At 39.8% G+C, this 14,072-nt stretch overlaps 1 protein-coding gene across 3 annotated transcripts in view; it reads right to left on the reverse strand.

The window, feature by feature from the left end:
• The window catches only part of Gpbp1 (GC-rich promoter binding protein 1), a 61,066-nt gene extending 47,872 nt beyond the window's left edge, over positions 1–13,194 (reverse strand). For 2 of the 3 annotated variants that reach the window (XM_055603398.1, XM_055603396.1), the window contains exon 1: positions 12,253–13,194. The gene's annotated coding sequence lies outside the window, so the exon portion shown is untranslated. Of the gene's footprint in view, positions 1–12,238 lie in introns of all 3 variants that reach the window. The other variant, XM_055603397.1, reaches the window with a different exon arrangement.
• Between the last annotated feature and the right edge of the window lie 878 nt (positions 13,195–14,072).

Here is a 14,072-nt window from a genome sequence, read left to right on the forward strand (position 1 = left end):
AAAGATAAGGAAGACCACAAAGTTGCAGAGAAAAAAAAATGAAAAAGTGATATAAAGACTTATACAATAGTATGTTTAGTTCCACTGAAAAGACACGGAAGGCTTTTGTTTTTAAGTATGTATGTCTACCACCATGTTCCGTGCAGGTGCACGGAGGGTAAGAGGTATAGGATCCTGGAAATGGAGTTGCAGGCAGTGTGATCAGTCCAGGAGGGTTGCAACCCAACTTAAGCCCTCTGCAGAAGTTGTTCACACTTCATCCCCAAGTCATCTCTACCATCCCAATTACCACCACTTATAAAGGACCATTATGCTTTGTGAATAAGCTACATAGTATAAATGGTAAAGAAAGGAGGCTAAGGCAGTCATTCAAATGAAAATAGGATTTATCTTGGACAAATGTAGAAAGCAATGAAATAGAAAGGTCTAAGAGATTTGAGGTGGAAGAAATAGAATTGCTAAGAGTCCATGGAGAATGGAAGTCAAAGATGATTCTCCCACATTCCAGTTTGGTAAGGTAGATCAGGAAGACATTTATTTAGATAAAAATGAACAAGAAAACACGGGGGAAGAGGGGGGTGGCGCAAGCCTTTAATCCCAGCGCATGGAAGGCAGGCGGGCCTCTGAGTTCAAGGGCAGCCTGGTCTACAAGTGTGATCCAGGACAGCCAGGGCTACACAGAGAAATCCACCCCCCCCCCCAAAAAAAAAAAAGTAGCAGGTGTGGCAGACCACTTACCTAAATTACATTAAGACTTTAAATTCAATCTCTGCCCGCAAAGGCTAAGGCTGTACCATTCTGTTAGTATAGCTACCTACCTCAATCTCTAGTACTACCAGGAAGAAAAAAAAAAAAGTAAACCACTTATTTGAGGTTGCCTTGAGAGTATGGAATATGAGCACAATTTTACATGTGGAGGATTCAAGAAAGATAGTTACATGAGATGAAGTTTTGGACTGGACATTTAAGATTACCTAAATAGGGCCAGGCTTGATGATCCATACCTGTAATCCCAGAACTCAAAGAGGAAGATAGACTGCCACAGTTCAAGGTCAGTCTCATCAACTCATGCATGCAGACCAACCAGACGCTATCTCCAAAAAACAAACAAACAAAAAACTATGATGCCAAACTTCAGATAACCCAAGTAATCACACCCAAGTATGATCTAAAGGTATAATGTACTATCTTAACCATTTTAAATGTGTATATATGAAATATATAGTACACCACATACACCTTAACACATACTACTCAACTCAGTCTCTTCATTTTATAATTATGTACACTCTCCAATTCACTCTCCCCCTCCTTAGTTGACCCTACGGTCCTTAACCATTTTAGATTGTCTCAGTTTTTTTGAGGGGTTGTTGTTGAGACAATATTTCACTATGTAGCCCTAGTTGGCCTGAATTTTGCTTTCATTATGCTGGATTGCAGGCCTCAGCAACCACACCCCACATTCCAGTTTCTTAAACTATAGACCTCAACCCCAAATGGTTATCACCTAACTGAATGTGTAAAAATAATAATATGACTTTAGTAAAAGGATTAAAAGGATTCTCATTGCCCTCCCCCCCCCCCGCCCACCCTATGGCTCATGCCTATGATTCCAGCACTCTGGGGGGCAGAGGCAGGCGGATCACTTTGAGTTTGAGGCCAACCTGGTCTACAAAGCATATTCAGGACAGTCAAGGCTACACAGAGAATCCCTATTTAAAAAGATTCTCAGTGCTTAGCAACCAAAAATAACTCACAATCAAAAAATTAACAAATCTGATGTTCTGACAGCATTGATCCCTGCTGCATCAAGCACATTCACAAAGCTCTGGTTCCAAATGTAACAGTCACTTCACTCTGCCTGATATTATACCTACCATATAGGCTGCAAAAAAGGAAGAAAACAGAAAAAAAAAAAGTTACCTCAAGATTTCAAGACTATACTATTACCAAACTTTAGACAAAGTTTTCTGCTTTTAAAAACAATTTAAGCATAGGAAATGAAGACTTATTTTCCTATCACCATCCCTCATAACGTACCAATCAAAGTATCTTTCAACTGTATTGTTAGAATGTTTGATTTTAAGAAGTTATCTGAGCACAGCTAGATAGGACAGGAAGGTTAAAGGGGTCAAAGCAAACTTGATCTCCCAGGACACATGGGAGGACAGAGCCTAAGTTGTCCTCTAACCACCACATGCATCCTGTGGCACTTGCACCCACCCACACAATAGATGGATGGACTAGTGGGTGGGGAGACAATTAGACTTTCTGACTTGGGTTTTGTTTTGGGGGGGTGCTCCTTTTAAACTGGGAGGTTTACTTAATTCTTTTTGGTTGTTTATTGTTTTGAAGTTATTTTCTTTTTAAGATTTCACATAGAACAAACTAGCCTACAATTCTCTACATGGCTGAACTCCTGATTCTCCTCCTCCCAAGTACCAGGATTAAAAGAATGCACCACCATGGCTGGCTGCTGATGAATTAAATCAATTAACTGTTAAATGAACTTTGGCTTAAGAGTAGGCTTTTCCTAAAATTTCTGAAATGGCCTTAAACATACTTCTGCCAACATGTGTGTACATCCATGATCTGTGCTCCCAATGACTGTAAAGGGCAAGGAAGCTACTTCTGCCATGGTACTGATAGACGGCAGACTCTCGGCTGAGAGAAAGGAACATAGAAGGCTCCTGTGACAATCTCTAACCCCACCACACTCACCAAAAAGTTAACAGCCTAGGCGGAAAGCCTTTGAAGAGAATTCTTAGTAACTGTGATAAGGATAATGATATGTAGGCTTCTGGAAGGGGTGAGGGTAGGAAAGGGCTCAGTTTTCTTTAAGGGGCTGGCCACTGGGAGTTTAAGCATGCTTCAATGAACTCATGAGGAAAATTGGACTTAGTTTTGGTTTTGTTTTTTAATCTTTTGGGGGGAGGGTAAGGGGAGAGGATCACAAGAGAGGAGCCTGACCTGGGAGGTATGGAAGTGAGTGTGCGCGATATTAAATTCCCAAAATATCAATTAAAAACAGCATGAAAAAATACTGCCATTTTATAGAGTACTTAGAGTAGACATTCTCAGCATTATTATCACCAACACATGGGAAACTGTTGAAGATACTTTACATCCTACAGTTCAAATATTCATCAAAGATCTAATTCTTGTAAAAAAGCTAAGCACAGCCTTCAGAAACAGTGAGGCTGCCTGTAATCACAGCATTTTGGAGGTAGAAGTAGGATCAGGATGCAAAGCCATCCTCCATGACTGACTACATAGTGAATTAAAAGGCCAGCTTGGGCAACTTGACGCCCTGTCAATAATAAAATTCCTTATTAATGCAATGAAATGACTTCACTTTTTTAGGTTCAGACATGGCATCCTAAAAAACAAACTACATAATACACGTTATTATGTAAGTAAAAGACTAGTTCTTTACAATTAAACTACAGTAAAACAATTTAGCTTTCTTAGGCAGTAGTTCTCAACCTCCTAATGCTACAGACCTTTTACTATAGTTCATGTTGTGTGAACCCCAACCATAAAATTATTTTCGCTGCTACTTCATAATTTTGCTACTGTTATGAATTATAAGGTAAGTACTTTTGGAGCTATCGGTTTGTCAAAGGTTGAAAGCCACTGCTCTTGGGTGACTGAAAAACATCCTATATATTCTTATTCTGATAAAGATACAATTGTACATATTTAAAGAATATGTATTTTTCTATGTACATGCCACATAAGTAAAACTAACTTCAAAATGGGTTTATTAAATAACCAGAGCACATAGGGGCCATCTACATTGTCCTCAAACTCACTACTTAGCCTTATAGAGCATTATCTCTAAACGCATCCTATCTTAGCCTCACAGTGTTCTAACTACAGGGAAGTACTGTGCCTGTCTTAAGAGATCAATTTTTTTAATGGAATCAAGATAATTCAATTTTTATTAAGAATTCATGCTTGTGAGTTTGAGACTGTGCAAGTATGCTTAATATTTGTTTGTGTGCTGGTGTGTGAATCTGTGAGATGCCCAACTCATCTTATGTGGCTGGAAAATGAGCTCATGTCCCCTTGATTGCAATAGCAAGAACCCTTAACCACTGAGCCGCCTCTACAGCCGCAAACAATTTTAAAAATATATTTTAGTGTAAAAATGGAGATTTCAGAGTTTCCCTGGAAATATTTTGTCCTTAATTTTACTTTTTTCCCCCTAACTATTAAGCCTGATGATCAAGGCTACACAGAGAAACCTTGCCTCAAAAAAAACAAAAAAATCTTCTAAAATGTTTAAAAGGTAAAAAAAAATAATAATAATAAGTAATCAAGGACATTAGTTTTTGATTTTGGTTTTAAAGGCAAGCAGATGAGCTGGCTATAGGCACAGGTACTTGACCTCAGCATTGGGAAGGCAGAAGCAAAAGGATTATCCCCAACTTTAAAACCAACTGTTCAACTGAGTTCCACAGTAACACATACATGGGCACAAACACAAAGTGTAAAGGAAGTTTTATAATCTAGACTGATCATACTTATGATATTATACAACCAAATGCATTACTTTACTATAAATTCCATTCATTTACCTTGTTTATTATATGTATCATTTTGATCTAATATGAAAGAGGGTATTTTCTGCTTCAAAGATGGTTAATTCTATCAACTAAGCCACTCTAATAAGAGCCTAAGACATTAATAAAACACTGAATGACATGAACTGATTGGCCTGCTCTTTGATCACCTCCCCCTGAGGGAGGAGCAGCTTTACCAGGATACAGAGGAAGACAATGCAGCCACTCCTGATGAGACCTGATAGGCTAGGGTCAGAAGGAAAGGGAGGAAGACCTCCCCTCTCAATGGACTGGGGGAGGGGCATGGGTAGAGAAGGAGGAGGGAGGATGGGATTGGAAGGGGAGGAGAGAGGGAGCTACAGGGGGGATACAAGATGAATAAATTAATAAAAATAAAAATTTTTAAATAAATAAAACACTGAATGTGTCTAAGTGTGCACTTCCACAGAGGATGACAGGAAGGATGTACCCTGAATATAGGTGGTGGTCAAACAGAACATTAAGGGGGGGGAGCCAGTGGAGTTAGCTAGTGCAAACATTCCCTGCTTTCTGTCTTGCCCTAGGTTCTATCTACAGCTCCAAAAAACGTAAGAAATATACCTTGGCATGGTTAACACTTGCTTGTATAACTGGAACTTGGGAAGCTGAGCTATACAAGTTCAGGGATAGTACAGGCTACAAAGTAGAACCCTGTTCTTCAAGAAAGGAAGAAGAGAGGGAAGGGAGGAAGAAGGAAAGGGAGAGAGGAAAGAAGGGAGAGAGATGTTGAGAGGAAAGAAAATGAGGAGGAAGTAAGGGAAGGAGAGAGAGAAAGATCTCCCAACAGAGGTTTCACCCTATCACAAAGTTCTAGTGGACAAGAAAATTAAGGAGCAAGAGCCACTGCTGGGACATGGTGTTTATTGGAATAAGAAATTACACTTGGCAGAACTGAGTCCCCAGCACCAACCACCACCTCAAAAAAGAAAGGAAAAAAAAAGAAAACAAAAGTAACTCAAATTCTGGTTTTGTCACTTAACCTTTAAGGTAAATTATTTAATCTGGGATTGAATTTGTATGACTGATTTTAGACATCTTATTTTAGTTAAGGCTCACAATGACAATAAGAGTTATGGTTACAGATAGCTGAGAGGTTAAGAGCACTTACTACTCTTAACTTGGGTTTGATTCCCAGAATTCACATGTTCCTGAACGAGGATTATCAACCTCCAACTGAATCACCTTCACCTAAGAAATTAAAATTTAGTTCCTGTCATAGATGAAAATAAGTACCTTCTAAAGCAGCATAGTATTTTAATTTTCTCATTAACACCTTCAAAACTAACAGTAAGCCTTGATACAGAAATATGAGTTCAGAATAAATGCTAGCTGTATAACCTTGGCAATATGTTTAAAATCCCTGTGCTGTAAAGTGAGTAAACAGGCCTTCCCACACATGGTGGCTGAGGACTAAAACTTAAAAGGCTCAGAATAGCCTAGAACATGCTATAAACACTGATAAATATTATGTATTAGTTATTAGGATTCATTCACTGCTGAAAATGGTAGAAGACCCTGTAATCTCAGCATTCACCAGTCTAGGGCAAGAAATCACAGAGAGTTGAAGGCCAGCCTGGGATATGTGGAAAGATACTGTATCAAAAGATTCGCTCATTATGATAAGGGTTAATATTTAAAATGTAAGACTGTCTATAACAACTAATTAAAATGATCTCAGCACTAGGGAGCCTGAGGCAGAATTGTAAACTCCTCCAGGCCAGACTAGGCTACAAAGCAAGGAGGAAGGGGAAGGAGGAAGAGCAGAATAGGAGGGGAAGAGAGGACAGCAGTGGCTAATAGTTTAGAGGGTTAATATCTGCCTTGATCCAGGTGAAATAGGGCTATTCTAAAATCTAAAAATCAATAAATAAATGAACAAACAAAAACATTAACAAATGGACAACTATGGGGCTGGAAAGGCAGCTGGTGGTTAAGAGTACTTGATGATGCAAAGAACAGGTTCACAGCATCCCCATCACACACCTCACAACTGCCTGTGTAACTCCAACTCCATGGGATCTGGTGCCTCTAGCCTCTGTTATGCACATACATAAACGCACACAAAAATGATTTTTTAAAAAAATTGAGCAGGGTGGTAGTGGTACAATCCTTTAATCCCAGCACTCAGGAGGCTGAGGCAGGGAGATCTCTGAGTTGGAGGCCAACTTGGTCTACAGAGTTCCAGGACACCCAAGGCTACACAGGGAGACCTTGTCTTGAAAACCTAAAAATGTTAATGGGGGGAGGGGGAGGACAGCTGTGGAGTTCTTGTGATTAAGAGCACTGGATGCACTTTCAGAAGACCTGGGTTCTCAGTTCCTAGTACCTACATGGCAGTTCACAATTGTCCCTAGCTCCAGTTCCAGGGGAGCAAATGACCTCATCAGGCACGAACACGGTGCACATGAATATTTATTCAGGCAAAACTCATACATATAAAAACAAAATATTTCTTTTTGTTTATTTACTACACTAATTGAAAGACAAGTGAAAAGTATAAACAACAAACAGGGCTAGGGTTACAGCTTAGCAATGAAGCACTTGTCTGGAGTGTGATTCTCTTAGGTTCACCCCTCAATATTGCCCCTAGAGGAGAAAAACAAAATACCTTACACCTCAAGTCATACAGCAGCTGGAAAGCCAGTAAGCCTGAGTCCACATAAATACCAAACATACTCTCCCCAAAACTATATAACACACCACTCTACTTTGTAGGTGAAAGATTTTGACCACGTACGTGAAAAATTTTATGTACTTTACAAATAGGTCCATAAATCTTTTGAAGAAAGGCATGGATTGGATTCTTTTTTTATATCCCTTGTCTTAATTTCATAAACTTAGAGACTTGCATCTAAATAGAAAGTGATTAAACTTTGGTCATAAAATTTATTACACCTTTCCTTCATCTCTTACTACCTGCTCTAGGATCCAAGTCAATGATGCCTCTAGCTGATATTGACAGATAGTTAATGAAAGACCTAAAGGCAGCCAGAGCATCAGCTGAGCTGTTCTTGATAACATAGTTAAAGTTTCCATTATAAGTGACACAGACAAAGCCAACTATGGTAGTGTGGACCTAGAATGCCTGTAACTGAGGCAGAAGCAAGAGGTTTATTCCAGTCTGAACTACACAGCAATTCCAGGCAAGCCAAGGTTAAACATTGAAATAGTGAGATGCTGAGTCACAAAAAAAAAAAAAAAAAAAGATCATCTGCACTAGATTCAAAACTCTAGCTTCCATTTATTTCACTTTCTTTTTTTGTTTTGTTTTACCAAGACAAGGTTTTTCTGTGTAGCGCAGACTAGGCTGCAACTCACAGAGATCAAACTGCCTCTGCCTCCCAAGTGCTGGGATTTCAGGCTTACACCACTGCAGCTGGCTATTTCACTTTCAAACTCAATGGTCCCATTCTTCAATCTTTCTCCTAAAGCAGTTTTTTGTTTTTACTTTTGCTGTGCATCCAATTCACCAGCAGTTTTAAGAGCAAAACCTATATAATAATTTCAGTCTAAAGCCAAAGAGAAAGCATAAATATTTATATCCACACCTGTAAGAGACTATATGGTTGAAAACCACATTTTAATTTGTAACTAAGCAAAGTTATCATCCAAATATTATCAGCAAATAGCAAAACTAAACAGCAGCTTCTCCTTTTAACTTTTCCAACCTTTATTAATATAATCAGGGTAACCAAATAGAAGCTGTTTGTATATAAGGGGGGAGGGGGAAATGCCAAGAATAAATTAAATAGACTAAACTGCTATCTACAAAAGATAGTGTAAGTAAAGCATAACAATTAAAAAGCAGACTGAGAGACTGTCTTAGATAAGAACTCAGTGGGGCTGGCTCTTTGATCACCTCCCCCTGAGGGGGGAACAGCCTTACCAGGCCACAGAGGAAGACAATGCAGCCAGTCCTGATGAGACCTGATAGACTAGGGTCAGATGGAAGGGGAGGAGGACCTCCCCTACCAGTGGACTAGGGGAGGGGCATGGAAGGAAAAGAGGGACGAGGGAAAGGGCTACAGCTGTGATACAAACTGAATAAAATATAATTTTTTAAGAAGTATAGACTGGGCTAGGGGTAGAGCTTGTCTAGCATTATTAGTTTAAAGTGTATTGAAAGTACAGACTGGGCCAGGTGCGGTGGTGCACGCCTATAACCCCAGCATTTGTGGAGGCAGAAGCAGCTACATCTCCTTCAAGGCCAGCCTGGCTTAGAATGAGCATCCAGGACAACCAAGGCTACACAGAGAAAACGTCTCAAAAAAAAAAAAAGACACAGACAAGGTTGAGGGTATTACTCGGGATGAGAGCTTGTCTGGCATGAAAGAGGGCCATCCTCAAAATAAAAATATAAACAGGAGAAGGGAATATGAACAGCATCAGACCTCTTGGATTTTAAGCAAGCAACTCTGTTCCCACTTCAACTTCCCTAAATCCTAATTTTGTCACATCACTGTAATTATGGTATTTTCCTCATAATATTAAGAATGGATATCATGGGCTGGAGAGATGGCTCTGTGGATAAGAGCACTGCCTGCTCTTCCAGAGATCCTGAGTCTGATTCCAGCAAACACATGGTGACTCACAAATATCTATACTGGAATCTGATGCCCGCTTCTGGCATTAAGTAAATAAAATCTTAAAAAAAAAAAAAATGAATGGATATCATGTAAAAGTATGCAGCAAAACACACAACACCATAATCTGTCAGCTATTGGAATTATTAAAAATATTCATTTTGGACAAAAGTAAGAAATACTAGAAGACTGAAGGGAAAAAAGAAGCAGTGGTAGCAGTGTTCTAATTAGTAACTAGTGATATTATACAGTTCAATCTCCAGAAAACACTGAAAAACTTAAAATCCTCAAATAGGATGGAAATGTCACTCAATTGGTAGCTTACTTGCTTTGGCTTGTACACAACCATAGGTCCAGTCATGCAGCAGTGGAGGGGCATGTCTGTAACTCCAACTCTGAGAGGCAGAAGCAAGAGATCAGAAGTCGAAGCTCACTTGCGGCTTTGAAGCCAGCCTGGACTACAAATTCAGGGGCTGGACAGATGACAACTCAGGGGGTAATAGCACTAGCTGCACTTCCACAAGACCTCAGTTTGGTTTCCACACCCATGCAGAGCAACTCTCAACCGCCTGTAACTCCAGGGGGATCTGACACCCTCTTCCGGCTGGTTTTGTTTCTTTTAGTTTGTGTTTTCGTTTTTTTATTTTGTTTGTTTTGAGAATAGTTTCTCTGTGTAGTCTTGGCTGTCAGGGAACTCTGCTACAAACCAGACTGGCCTTGAACTCAGAGACCAACCTGCCACTTCCTCCCACCTGCTGTGATTAAAGGGGGTACACAATGCCATGCCAGCCACAGTGTATCAGTTGTTGACCAACTGCTGTAAACAAAGTTCACAAATAGACTACTCAATGAGTCAAATGTTCAAAGCTGATTTCTGGAGTAATTTACTCTGATATAATTGCTTGGGAGCCCCAAAAATTTCAAGATCACAATAAACAAATGCTGTGTAGTTATTTTCTATGAATAAAGGTCAGTGTGATGGTTTAAAGAGCCCAGGACAGCCAGTACACAGAGAAAACCTGTCTGGAAAACAAAACAAAACAAAACAAAAGATCAGGTGATCTCAGTTCAATTTCTGCTAGGTGTCTTTGGTTTGTTTTTCGGTTTCCTCCACCCCCAGTTTTTTGAGCTTAACTGGTCAGACCTGCCTGTTTCCTGAATGCTGGAATAAAAGACTCACACAACCACTCCAGACCTAGTTCAATTTCTTATTCGCATTAAAGATAAGTATTTGTATACAAATAACTTCAAAAGCCAATTAATAGGCATGCATGAAATACAGGCTCTTCCAAGTGATAGATGAATGTTCTTAACAATTTCTACATAAGTTAAGACAGAAAACCATTAAAATACTACAGCTCTCAAGGCCTGAAGTAGCAGCATACAGGTGAATTTCAGCACTGAGATTTTAGTCGGGAGGACTCCATGCTCCAGGCCACCATCAAAATATAACTCTCAGTTTTTAAATTTTTAAGAACTACTAAAGATCTTTTAACACACGAAACACATGTAAACCAGTCTGTTACACTATAGGGAACTGAGCCAGGCACAATGGCACACACCTATAATCCCAGCACTCTGGGAGGCAGAGGCAGGCAGATCTCTGAATTCAAGGCCAGGAAGCTAAAGCTACACAGAGAAACACTGTCTTGGGAGAAAAGAAAAGAAAAAAAAAAAAAAAAAAAAAAAAAAAACCATAGGGAACTGAACTCTAATCCCATCTTCAGAACAGAAAATAAATGTTAAACATGAATACCAGAATACCAACTTTCATTTAGATTATCAATTCTTTTGATTTAAGGAAAATTACAAAATTCAACAGGTTAGCAAGGGGGGAAAACTGTGTAGAAATAATTTACTAGTTAGCAAACTTCAGAGTGTTGAAAAATTACCATTTTCTCCCTCAGAAAAGGTAATAGATAAAATAAAGTAAGCCACATTAGCCTATTTTCTAATTGTGTGAAAACACACTTTAGTGATTTTTTAAATACTCTGAAAAGCCCCAAATCAATGGTAAATTAAATGTAGTAACTAATAAAACCATTCAGGGTTAGAGGGAGGGCTCAGTGGTTGAGAGCACACACTGTTCTTGCAGATGACTGGAATTCAAATCCCAGTACCCACATCAGGGTACTGGCAGTTCATAACTGCCTGAAACTCCAGCTCCAGGTGGTCTGGTACCCCTCCAACCACCTCCCAACCCCGCAATATGTAATTTTCTTTTAAAATTTCAACCCTAAAAAAATATATTATCACTACAAAGTCATACATTTCCTAAAACAATTTCAACTGGAGCAATTAATATCTACAACTTAAAAAAAAAAATCTTTCTATGAACTTAAACCAGCACAACATTCCTTAGGGGAGGGAGATTATATGTGCATATATGGGGGGGGGGTAAAATCATTACGCTAGTTTAAAGGTTTTTAAGTCAACTTGTTATGATCCTCTGCTTTTTTCCCAGTAATTTTTATGTAACTTAATGTGGAATACAATCTGCTTCAATAAATTGTTTCAAAAGCTTAATGTCCATAATTGGTTAAATTATTAGGACTTAGTTGTGCTTAAAACAAACTACTTCGTAAGACATCAGATTTAAAGTCAAACTTGCACTATTTTGTTTTATACTACATAACTCTAAACTAGAGTACTGTATGTTTAGTAATGCAGTCTAAACTCACATTTAGAAAATAAACTAGGAATCAAAACTCAAGACATTTAAAAATGTAAAACCAACCAGACATATGAAATGTATAGGATTTTTTTCCTGTTTTTACTATTCTGTTATCCATAAAGTCTAAAGTGATTACTGATCAAATGCAGTTTTCAACTTTAAAAATACAGAAAGTTTTAACTTAAGACTATAATAAGTTTGAAACATTTCGTAAGCCTTAGAGTCTTTTCCATTTCAATTTACTATATAGCTAATGGCTATTTCTAGGCTATCCAGAAACTGAATCAAAAGCAAATTTTTTGCAAGAAACTGAAAGGTTTCCAAGAATAACAGGATCAATCTGACTCTTACAAATGAATACTTAATTTGCTCACCATAGGCTACTTACAAATTCCAAGAGGACTGCACAGGAAGGTGTTGATTTTTTCTCTATAGGCTTTATGTTTTCCAGTTTGTTTTTTTATTTTGTATCCTCTGAAATATCCAAGTTCTTTGAAGATACTTAACCTGTGACTATTTGACATAGAGTTATTTGAAGTCAGCTACCCATATTTGTCTTGAAGTTTTCATTCGGCTAGATCCAGAATTAGCCAAGTCCTTGGATTCAAGAGCAAGGTCTTCTTTACTATTCCATGTATTTGTCACTGTTGTACTTCTCCACTCCAGAGGAAATATCCAATTTATGTGCCAAAAAGCAGAAACAAAAAGAAAATTTCACATCTGAAGATTACTTCTAAATATCAGCGTATATAGACACATACAGCTATCTCAAAACTACCATGCTGGTGTGAAACTGGAACATCTTACATTCCCAAGTAAATAGAAGATAAAAAGAAAAACACTCTGTATTCTTTCAATGTCTTCATTTAGAAAAGCTGTCCCATTGTAATATGAAAAGAGCTGAAGTCAAAAATTACTAAAACTTTTAATAAAGGTAAAAAGAACTGCAGCGAAACTTCAGCACTATTTAAACAGTAATTTGAAACTGCTGAAACTACTCAGTACACAAACCAAACATATCTTACAGTTCTGGCTGAAGAATACCAACAGGAGAGGGGGAAGAGACAAGAACACCAGACGAAAGACTTTAACCACTTATATAATCCGTTTGAACCGAAATACTGAAGAAATGACTGTTCTTTTAGTAGCTCGTTGAATTTGTTCACTACTATCAATTCACTCCAGAGATGATTCTTGTCAATTTTAATAAACTTCTGGGGCAAAATTACCCAAAACAAAAACAAAACTGTAATTCCAAAATGGCCACTTGAAATATCCGGGGCCTTTTACACAGAACCTAGATGATGATCTTCATATCTGCATAATTCAATCACCTGCAAAAGTTATTAAAACAAACAAACAAACTTCAATCAGTTTTTGTTTTCAAATAAAAATCAACACCACCACCCACCCCCCTTTGGAAAAAAAAAAATAGCCCCTGGCGAAAACTGATTTCTATAGCGTCCTAAAAAGAGAGCTCGGGAGAGAGACATTTCCCAGCGCTTGATAGAAGTCTCCTGAATGAAAAGGACTTCGAAGTGGAGGGGCAGAAAACAGGGGGTGACGGCATCACGGAGGACAAGCTCGGACTGGAGCTGGGTTCAGGTCGAACGCCGGCTGGAGGTGGCATGCGCGACACTGCAAACTTTTCTGAGCAGGCACCAGGACTACGAAATGGGCGCACACTCTTACAGTCCCTCTTCCCTAATTCTGCCCCATATGCCCGAGGAAAACAAACGGACAGGTGGTGCTGCCACGGAGCGTTGGTAAACCCAACTCCGGGAGGGAGAGGCGGGAGGGGAGCGCGGGGACCGCCTCAAGGGCGACACGGCGGCCTCAGGGAGAGGCGGTGGGCTCGAGGGGTGACTTCCCATCGCCCTCCATGAGGCGAACAGGTCTCGGGCAACACTCGAGGTGCGGGAGGCTGCGGGGCCGCGCTCGCACCCCGCCTTCGGGACGGTGTCCTCCCCGACAATTTAAAAAATAAGATACAACAAGTCCCGTCGGACCGGGAGCCGCCGCGACTTCGGGGCGCAGGCAGCGCTTGCCTGAGCGAACAAACTACCACGGGCAACGGCCAGGGAGCCCGGCGCGGCGGGGAGGGCGAGGCGCCGCCGAGCGAGCAAGCGAGCGAGCGGGCGGGCGGGCGCACGGAGGAGGCCGCGGCCGCCCGGGCCGGCTGGTCGCCGGGGCCCGGGGAGGCGCGTG

This window comes from Psammomys obesus, unplaced genomic scaffold, assembly GCF_907164565.1.
Source record: "Psammomys obesus unplaced genomic scaffold, mPsaObe1.curated_primary_1811, whole genome shotgun sequence".
In the NCBI taxonomy this organism is placed as follows: Eukaryota; Metazoa; Chordata; class Mammalia; order Rodentia; family Muridae; genus Psammomys; species Psammomys obesus.